Raw genomic sequence first — 9,747 nt, 5'->3', positions numbered from 1 at the left:
CCCGCGGGAAGCGGGGCCGCAGCGGGGGGGGGCGGGTGGGGAGAAGGCGCCAGGACGCAATGCCGGCCCAAAAATAAAAATTTGGATTTAAAAAAAAAAAGGGGAGGGGAGGAGGCTCTTTCCGAAGAAAGAAAGATGCCTGGCCCGATAAATAATTCAGGCTGGCAAGAGCACAAAATCCTCCCGAATCCACCTCCCGTTAGATACCCACAAACCACATGAAATGCAAAAAGCAACAGCAACGTAAAGGCGACGTCGAGCCGTGCCGGGAGCCCCGGGGGCGCGCGGGGCGCCGGGACGGTCGCTCGGCCGGGCGAAGGGGGCCGTCGGGCTCCCGGCGGCAAAACCCTCGGAGCTGCCCGGGGTTTGGGGGGGGTGGGGAAGGCGCGGACGAAGCGACCGTTAACCGCGTCCCGGCGAGGTTCCCAACGGAGCCGGCCCGTTTCGGTCGCCCCCCTCCGTGGGGCTCGCGGAGCCGGCAGCGCGCGGGGTGGCCGGACCACACAAACCGGAGCCCGCGCGGCTCGAGTCGCTGCCTCCAAAGCGGCGCGGCAAACATGTGCTAAATCCTCAAACTCAAACAAGGTTTGCACGCCACAAATTACAGGGGAGATTTCAAAAGGAATTTGCTACCAGAGAAGTGGTCACATACTGGATGTTAAATATTTTGCATGGAGCCCTGCGAACGCTTTGGAGCCCTTGCCCGCGGGAGGGGATGCTTTCTTTAGCAGCCGGCTGGCAGGGCTGGAAGGGGCTGGAGGAAATACTTACACCCATAAAGAGGGCATTTTAGTCTCCCCTTGCAAAAAGCAAGTCCCTTTGAACCCGTTCCCCCCCCCCAACCCCACCGCGAGGGGAGCGAGGGCCGGGAACGTCGCGGGCAGCATCGGCGGGCGGCGCCGCCGCGTGCCCTTCGCGCCGCCGCGGTCGAGGGCTCGCGCGCCAGCCGCCCAGCGGCTTTTCGGGAGGGGGGGCCGCGGCTCCCGGCGGCAGAATAGGGATGTTCTGCGCCGCTGGGGACCCGCCGGCCCGTCCCACCCCCGCTGGGCGCTTTTGCTGCCCGCGCCGGCGTTTATCGCAGCGGTGTTATCCTGGCGATACGAATAGGCGCCTCGTCCGGGCAGAGATCACGCACGATTTGTGTTTTGGGTTTTTTTTTTTTCCCCCCCATTTTCAATGACAAAACCCATAGGAAGAGAGATGGGAAGGGGATTGCTCGCGGCATCCTCGGCAGGGACCGCGAGAGCCTCCTCGGAGGCTGCGTGCGCCCGTCCCGCGTGCCGGGGGTGCTCAGCGCCCCGCAGCGGCACCGAGGCCGGGCTCGCAAAGAAACGCAATTTAAACATCAAACACGGCTCTGCGTCCAGGAGCAACGTTTTCCTTCCTTTCCCAGCACCGAAGGGGAGCCTTGCTGGACCCGTCGCTTTCTTGCTTGCTCTGTTTTACATGCATAATATTATTATTATTCTATTTTTTTGTTAAATAAACCGTCGGGGCAGTGCGGCTTTAAGCGCCCGTTCGGCAGCGGCCGCGCCAACTTAAACTTTGGGCTTTCTATTAAAAGCTCCCGGCGTCTCCCGGCAAAGGCGTTTTTCCGTTGCGGGCTGTCGAGGAGGAGGGTCGGAGAGCCGCAAGGGGCCGGGCAACACGTTGCTTTTCCCAGGGCCCCGCTCCGACTCGGCCGCGCGGACGCCTTGGCCAGGACGGATGGGCTGGCAGCTCCGCGGCCCCGCGCCGGCAGGGCGTCCCGCGGTGCGTGGTTCGTCTCCATCCTGCCCCGGTCCCGCGTCTCCCCCCCGCCGGCCTCCGCCTCGCTCCGGCCCACGCCGAGCCCGAAAAGGGCCGAGGGGCCGTTTGGGAGCCCGTCGCGACCGGCCTCGGGGGGAAATCACCCCAAAACGCTGCTGGGGGCCAGACCGTGGCGCTTCCGGCAGAGCCGGGCGATGGGAAACTCCCCTCCTGGGGTGGAAAGGAGAAAGTCTCCAAAAGGTCCTTTAATCGCCCGCGGAAGGGGCCGGCGCCTCGCTGGCCGAACGCGCCAAAGGAGGCGGCGCGCAGGGGTCCGGCACCGCCTCGAGGCCGAGGGGGAAGCCAACCGCTTTGGCCGAAGTGGCGGGGGCTCCCGCCGAAGGACTTTACGGGCCTGGGTTGGATCGGATTCAGCGAAGCTTATTATGCTTTTGCCTTTTTTTTTAAAGCCGGCTCCAAATTAGGTGAATTTTCAAACATTCGCGGGAGCCCCCGCGAGGTGCCCGCGGGCCCTCGGGGGGCGTCCGCTGCCGGAGGGAGCGTCCGTGCCGGCGTCGGCCGAAGGGCTTTGCTGGATCGGGGTCCTCGCGCGGACCAGGACCGTTCTCCAAAACGGCCTCCGGCAACGCAAGGAAACCGCTTGGAGAGCGAATAACTCAAACAAAACCAAGCGGAGCAACTTCTCAGCGTCTCCAGCGATGCACGCTGGAGATGCTGGTTTCTTTGGACATAAGCAGTGAAAAATAAAGCAAAAAAAAAAAAAAAAAAAAACCCCAGCATCGTATCCTATGATCTCTTCCGTGAGTCACTCTGAGGGCCGGTAATTTTTTTTCCGTGGCTAAGGATTCCCAGAAACTCGTAAGCCGGATGGGGGGAGGGAGACGCTTGGCTTTTCAGCGCCGGCGGCGGCGGTGAGCGGTGCGTGGTCCCACCTAGTGAAAGCCCCGAGGACGGTAGATATGAAGTTCTCTGTGGCGGCGGCTGCTGGCCGAGGGCCCCGGGCGGCCCGGCCGCTCGAGCCAGCTCCTTCGCCCGAGGTGTCCCCTATGGCATCCGGGAGTTTAACGGGAGAACTTCCAGATCTGAAAATGTGGCCAGAACCTCTTCGTTTTTTGGAAAGCGCCGTCACGATGCAGGAATTGGATGGGAAAGCCAGGCAAAGATCTGCTTCGCCGCTGCTCCCAGAAGAACGCGTTTAATGAGCGGTTTAACTAAATCTTTTGCCTAAAGGGGGGATTAGCAGGGGGATTGCAGCGACTGTCAGCGACTGCAGAGCCCGGGCGCGCACAGCAGGCTCTTTCCTATCGCACGCTAGCCCGGGAGAAGACCCGTCACAGCAAGCGGCCCCGGCTGGCCGCTGCGTCCGGTTGCGCTGCAGCATCGCCAAGCGATAACGGCGCGTTTTTAACGAACGACTGCAATTACGCGCGCGGCCCGCCCTCCCCCCCCCCCCTTTCCTAATTGCATTCCCTTTCAAGCCTACGGTGGGGGTAATCGCATTACGCCGGACAGCTTGGCATTCAGGCGCGCGGCGGCGCGGGGGCCGGGGCGGCGAGCCGCCGCGTAGGGCGCCGCGGCGCTAATGGAGCTTACCGCAAGCACTCAAGGAGAGAGCCCGTTAGCGCGGCAGCTAATAAGCTGCTTTGCTTTGCGTACGCGCGAAATCTCTGCCTCCTTCCCCCCCCGCCCGCCCCCCCGTGTAGAAGCCACCCGGGCAAAGGCAGCGTTGCAGCCTCGCAGTCAACACCGAGCTGGCGTCCCCTTTCCGGCGCGCCGCGGGCGGCCGCCGACACGCTCAGCGCCGGCCGAAGGCCGCCGGCCCGGCCCGCCATCCCAAACCGGGCTGTTGTTTGGAGGAGGGCGGGGGGGGGGGAATGTGATTCTTTTTTTTTTTTCCTACTTATTATTATTTTTATTTTTTCAGACCAAAATATTTGCGACTGGAAACGAGAAGGCCGCGGCCTGCCCCCTGCCCCCGCCGCCGGCTCGCGCACAACGGCCCCTTTTGTTGCGCTGCTTCATGTCCCGAAAGGATTTAACAGCGTTTTTATTTTTTAATCCCTGCCAGGTGTTGTGCTTGGCCCTAGCGCCACAGGGCTGCGCCGCGGCGAGGAGCCCCTTTCCCGCCGTCCTGCCTTTCTCCCGGCTCAACCTGCCGACGAGCAGGGCCTCGCTAACGCGCGCGTCGCTGGCTCGCCCGACGCCCTGCAGGAGCGGCCCGGTCGTCGCTTAACGCCCCGGCGCCGGGTGCAGCCGAGGCGGGGGGGAGAGGGGGGTGAAAGCGGTCAGCCCCCCGAGCCCCCGCGCCGTGCTCAGGCTCGCGCGCCAGGCCGACGAGCCTCCGAGCGCAGCCGCCGCCTCTGACCGTCGGCGCCGTGGAGAGGACTAGGCCGCGCGAGCTGCGACCCGCGCGCGGCGGCTCTGCGCGCTTGCCTCGGCGGCGCTCGACTCCCGATCCGCGGCTTTCCCTCCTCGACGGGCTCCGGATCCTGCTTTGAACGTCAGCCGCGTTTCGGTCTGCCGCCGCCCGTACGAGGCGCGCGTCTCCCCTCGCTCGGCCGCGCGCAGGAAGCGGGCAGCGCGTACGAACGGCGGGCCCGTTTAGGAGGGGGGGTGATACGTCCCCGAAGGGACCCAGGGCCCCGCGGCGGCCACCGGCCCCGGTGCGCCAGGCTTTCCCGGATTAAGGCTGCGCGGTGTCTTCCAAGGGACGACAGCGCGGCGAGCGATACCACTTCAGACGCTCCTTGCAACGTGCGAGAGGAGCCGGGCCAAGAAAACGACAAAAGGGCTTGGTTTATAGCTGCCGGGTTTAGACGCTAGGCTCCGGCTTTGCGGCAGCCGGGACACGTGTCGGCCGTTTGGGTCACTGACACACGCCAGGCTCTGTTTTGTGTGGTTGGTTTTTTTTGTTTAATGGCCCAGGGGGGTGTTTTTCACCTGCTGGTTCCTGGTGCCCCCCGTGCTGGGACTCCGCTTCTTGCGTTTCCTCCCCCTCACTTGCAGCCCCCCTGAAAGCAGCTGCTCGGCAGATCCCCCCTCGGCGCGTAAACGGGATTGATGAGATTGTTATGAAAAATAGGGAAACTCAGGCCGGGAAAAGTCTGGCGAAACATTTTCACGGTTCCGTCTGCTGGTCACGTCTGCTCCCCGAGGGCCAGGAAGCTGCCAGGCATCTCGCTTTAGTTACTGGGAGCACAGCAAAACATTGGGGGGAAAAAACCGGTCTGGCGGACAAATCCCACACCGGCGGACGCGTGAATTAGGTGACCTCTGGTTTGGGATTTCGGTCGGGTTCTCCTTGCAGGCTCTGGACAATCTTTAGAAAGCTATTTGGACGCCTGATGGGCTGGAAGGGTTCTCCGAACATCTGGGCCCATCGGAGGAGCTCTGAAAGTGCAGTTCAGGTCCAGCAAGCAGTGGCAGAGGAGAGCACTGTGGGTGGCCGGCTGCTCTGGGGAGCCCCGGTGGAGGCTCAGGGTTTGGCTCCGGGAGAGCAGGTGACATTGGACTAACAAGGCTGTGAATGTAATGCTTGCACTTCATGAAAACAGCTTGCTTCGAGCCTCTCGGTGACAAACAACCTGATTTTCCTTCCTTTGAAAACAGTCGCATTTGCCTGTGCCCGTCAGCAGCAGCCCCCAGCTGCTCTGCTTATGCAAGAGCAAGAGCGGGGCTGGGCCAGCCCCAGGCTTTCGTGGCCCCCTTGCATCTGTGGCAATGCTCAGGTGAGCAACAGCATTTCGCATACACAAAGAGCCTTTTCTATCTTCTCTGGGACCAATGGAGAAAGAAAAAGCCAAAGGGCCTTTTTGAACTTGGTGGAATCCAGCTTTTCCTGGAGGAGGACACAGCTCTTGAGGGGTCTGCTGGACCTGGCGCTGGCTGGTTTTTGGAGCCGTCTCCAGCTACCAATGCCTGCAGGTTTCCAAAGCTTCCACTTGGTCAAAAGATTAAACCAAAGGCAGAATAATCTCCCAGGTCATACAATGGCTCAGGTTTGGGCCGTGACCCCAGGCACTCTCTGGAAGACCTTCTTTCTCAACGACATCAGATCCGCTGGAGTGCGAGGGGGCAAGTCGAGGCCATCAACGCTTCTGGAAACCTGCTGGCCGAAAGGGGCAGCAGGACACGTCCCAGTCCACGAGGGATAAGCCACGAGCACTTTTCCTACTTACCAGCTGTCAAACAAAGCAGCTCAGTGGGACTTGCAGGAGGTTTAGGTCCAAACGGATACAAAGTCTCCTTCACCCAATGGTCCTACAGTGGTCAGTTGGGGAAGGTTGGTGGGTGATCTTCATTTATTTTTCCCTCTCCACAAAATACACAAATGCCTTGCACGCCAAACCACGCCGGCCCCTGCAGCTGAGCTTGTTCCAGCCCAGACTTTACAAGGTCAGGACTGGTGGCCGAAAGAGCGTCCATCAGGCCGGCGCACAAGGAGGCATCACAAGGTAGCCCAGTGCCGGTGGGTACCAGTGCCAGCGAGAGGTTAAGAATAACGACCATTCAGGAGGTGCATGCCGAGCTTCGAGCCTCAGTTAATTAAATCAACATCTGCCCCGAGCGCTGCGTGGCTTTGAGGCAGCCCTGTGTATCAGCCCAGGCTTGCTCGAAAATGGAATCAAAACTAATCGTCTGACAAATCCAGGCTTTGTCGCAGATTTGTAATAAAACCCTCGACTGGAGGAAATTTTGCACTGGGTGGAGTCCAACGGTGCTGCATTGCACACATATCATGTTCAGCTAATTGATTTATTTGGTCCCGGGGAACTGTATCCCTCAGAGCCGGCTCCCGGGCTCGGGCAGTACAAGCACTGACCACTCCCTGAGAATAAACCTCGCTGGATAAACTGTGAAGAGCCGGGAGACAAACATCTCATTCACAAAGTCTCCTGGAAAATTCGTCTGAATAAAAGTCGTTGCCAAATCCTCTGCAACAAAGACATCTCTCTCCGGCTGCCTTCATGTTGTCCGAGCGCCGGAGCAGCGCTGGCATGGGTAGCGTGGATGTCCCCTCCGGTCAGGGGCCTGGGAGATCACCTTGCTCCCATTCGCTGGGCGCGTTTCGGAGCTCCCCCAGGAGCCAGCTGTGCCACAGGCTGCTCGGTGTGGAGGGGTAGCAGATGCTGGTCCACGCCAGCTGGAAACGTGGCCCTAGACCTGCCTCTCTGCAAGCCTGGAAAGGAGCAATGCGGTCTGTGCGAGACACACTGTAAGGCACCCCGACCTGGCAAAAAACCCACGCTGCATCCTCTGCGCGCAGCCCCGCTAATGAACAACATGTTGCTCCTTTGTTCTTTCTTTGGTTTCCTTTTGTCTCTTCTTTTCCCCATGCTCTTCCCCATCCCGACCCCTCCCAGCCAAGTAATGGCAGAGGCTCAGAATGTGGAGGAAATCATATTTTGCTCAAATATAGCCATTTACTTTGACTTTTTTAGGCTGGCCTCTTGAGTCAAAAGAAATCTTGAGTTATCACCTTTTTTTTTAATATTCCTACTCTTGTTTAGAACGCCTTATTTTTTCCAAGCAGAAAATATATGGGATTTTTCTAAAGCCTAAAATTGCTCAGGGGAACAAACAAGGCACCAGAAACTGGAAGATTCAGTTCCTCAAAGGCTGTCTGAAGACAGATTTTGGAAACACCACAAGGAACGTGGTGATGACAGAAGAGCTTTTCATCCCGGGAGGTTTCGGCAGCCAGGGCAAGACCAACCTAGTCCCAGCAGACAAAATCAATGCGTGGAGCGCACCAGGGTGAACCGGGGGGATCCGGAAAGTACAAACAGGTATGGAAAAGCCCTGGACAAGCTCTGGGGAGAGAGGACCAGGGAGGGCTACTCCACTGGCTGGTACCAGTCTGTGGGAACTAGGCATTTTGCACCACTTTTTTCCTAGGAATTGACGGACAAGCATTTTATAAAGGGTTATTAAGTGCCGAACAGTTGATCTGCATAAACAGCTGATCAATAGATGGTTACCGAGTCCACAAGGCTGGCAAAAACATCTACAGCACCTTTTACTGAAGGACTTACCTCCATCGATAGCACGTATTACATGTCTATAATGTTGTAACCGCATCGACAGATCATTTGAAACCGTTGGTAAATGAAACCATCCTGCAAAGCATGGCCCTTTCTTTCTTCTGGTTGTCTTAAAGCTGCATTATAAATACCTCGAGTTGCACACAGAAAATTCCTAGCCGTGGCAGCTGTCTTTCCACTGTCCTGAAAACAAAATCAAACCCATCTCCTCTGGCAGCCACCAGTTTCCGGCACTGGGTAGTGCAGTCTGGAGAGCTGTTGGACTATCTGGAGATACCCACGGATACGGAGCAGAGCCTCCCTTGTACAGCGTTGTACGGACCACGATCGCTTTCACCATGTTACACCCGTCTCTACCTCCCAAAAACGAGTCAATGGGAGGTAAATGGGCTTTGCCGTAGAGAAATATAGGTGAATGCATCTAGGAAAAACCAATGTGAACCACACAGATGTGATGGAGCTGGAAGCTACAACTCAGGAAAGGGAGTTCAGATTCATCGTTTACAGTTGGGTGAAATCAGCCAAAAAAGCTGGCCAAGCGCTGGGCATCAGCTGGAGGGGATGGAGGACAAGGCAGAGGGCATCGTTCTGCCCCGTTATAAAAGGTTGGTGCACTTAGGTGTTAGACACTGTGTTCAGTCCTGGTGTCCGCGTCTCAGGGAGGACATGGGGTGGTTGGAGAGGGCTGAGAAGGGCAATGGGAAGGATGAACGGCCAGAGCAGCTGCCTTGTGAGGAGAAACTCTTCAGCTGCCTGCCACCGCAGGTAGGGAAGGCAAATACTGCCACCAAAGGCAGGCGCAACTGTCCTCATGGGTGAGGCTGGGAGAAGACAACCAAGGACGGCCTCACAGTTTCCCTCGGTTAGACCTAGACGCGAGCCTAAGGAGAGGCAGGTGTGGATTTGTGTCAAAAGCGGGGCTTTGTCTCTTGGCTCGGATGACAACGTGTTTCCAAGAGTCAGGCGGCTGCGGTGCTGAGTTTTGCGTCCAGCTGCTGCTGATGGGTGTCACCTTCTTGCTCCAGCACCCGGAGCTCCCCACCAGCCCAGCCCTCCACCCTCCCTCTCCCTAACCCTACCCAGCCCGTGCACTACAAGAGGCCCCTGCCCTCCAGCTCCCCAATCTTTAGCCTCATCCAACATTTGCCTGACTCGGGACATTTGGGTTCGTCGAAACGTCCACCAGCCTGGGCTGTTAATGCCTGGACGCTTGGTCAAAGGCTCGGTGCCTCCACTTCTCTGCTTTAGGCTTTATTTCTGCAACCATTTTGCTGTCCTGTGCTCAGTAGCATTTCTTACCCACAAATCTTATGCAACGAAGGGTGTCGGGGCATTTTTGCAGTAGTGAGGGATGGGGAAGAGTGGAAGAAGAGCGGGAGGAAGACCCACCGGCTTGGTGACCACGGGGCTGACGCGGGGCGCCGGACACGGACCTCTGGCCGGTGCGAAGCGGTTGCGAGGATGCAAGGAGCTCGGTCGGGGCGTTTGGTGTGGAAGGGCGAGGGGGCCGGCGTCACGGCGGGGGAGTAGGGGCGGCAGACGCCAGCGTGAGCGCGCGCTTTCTTTTAAACACGAGCCGTACCAAAGTCCAAGCAGAGCCTCTTTCATCGGTTCTAATGAAAACAATAGGTTGCCTTGAACGAGGCTGCTAATTAAAAGGCATCCACTGCTGTTTAGCGCTAGAGGAGTCGCTGGCAGCCGTAAAGAGAGAAACCAGGCGGGGAGCTCGTGCCAAAAGCTCCCCGGGTCGCTGCCGTCGCCCCGCGCCAGGCGGGTCCCGCTCGCGGCTCCCAGCCCCGCGGTGGCTCCCGTGTCACCCCAGCCCAGACGCCGGCCGGATGGCCGCAGCAAGGCGGCAGCCGAAGGGCCGGGCTCGTGCCCCGGGACGACGTGCCTTGCTCCGTGCTCGGCTCCGAGCGCGTCTGAAAATAAACTGTTGTGAAACGGGGGCCTG

This window comes from Struthio camelus, chromosome 10 (assembly GCF_040807025.1).
Source record: "Struthio camelus isolate bStrCam1 chromosome 10, bStrCam1.hap1, whole genome shotgun sequence".
Classification (NCBI taxonomy): Eukaryota; Metazoa; Chordata; class Aves; order Struthioniformes; family Struthionidae; genus Struthio; species Struthio camelus.
Note: the sequence above shows the minus strand (reverse complement) of the source record.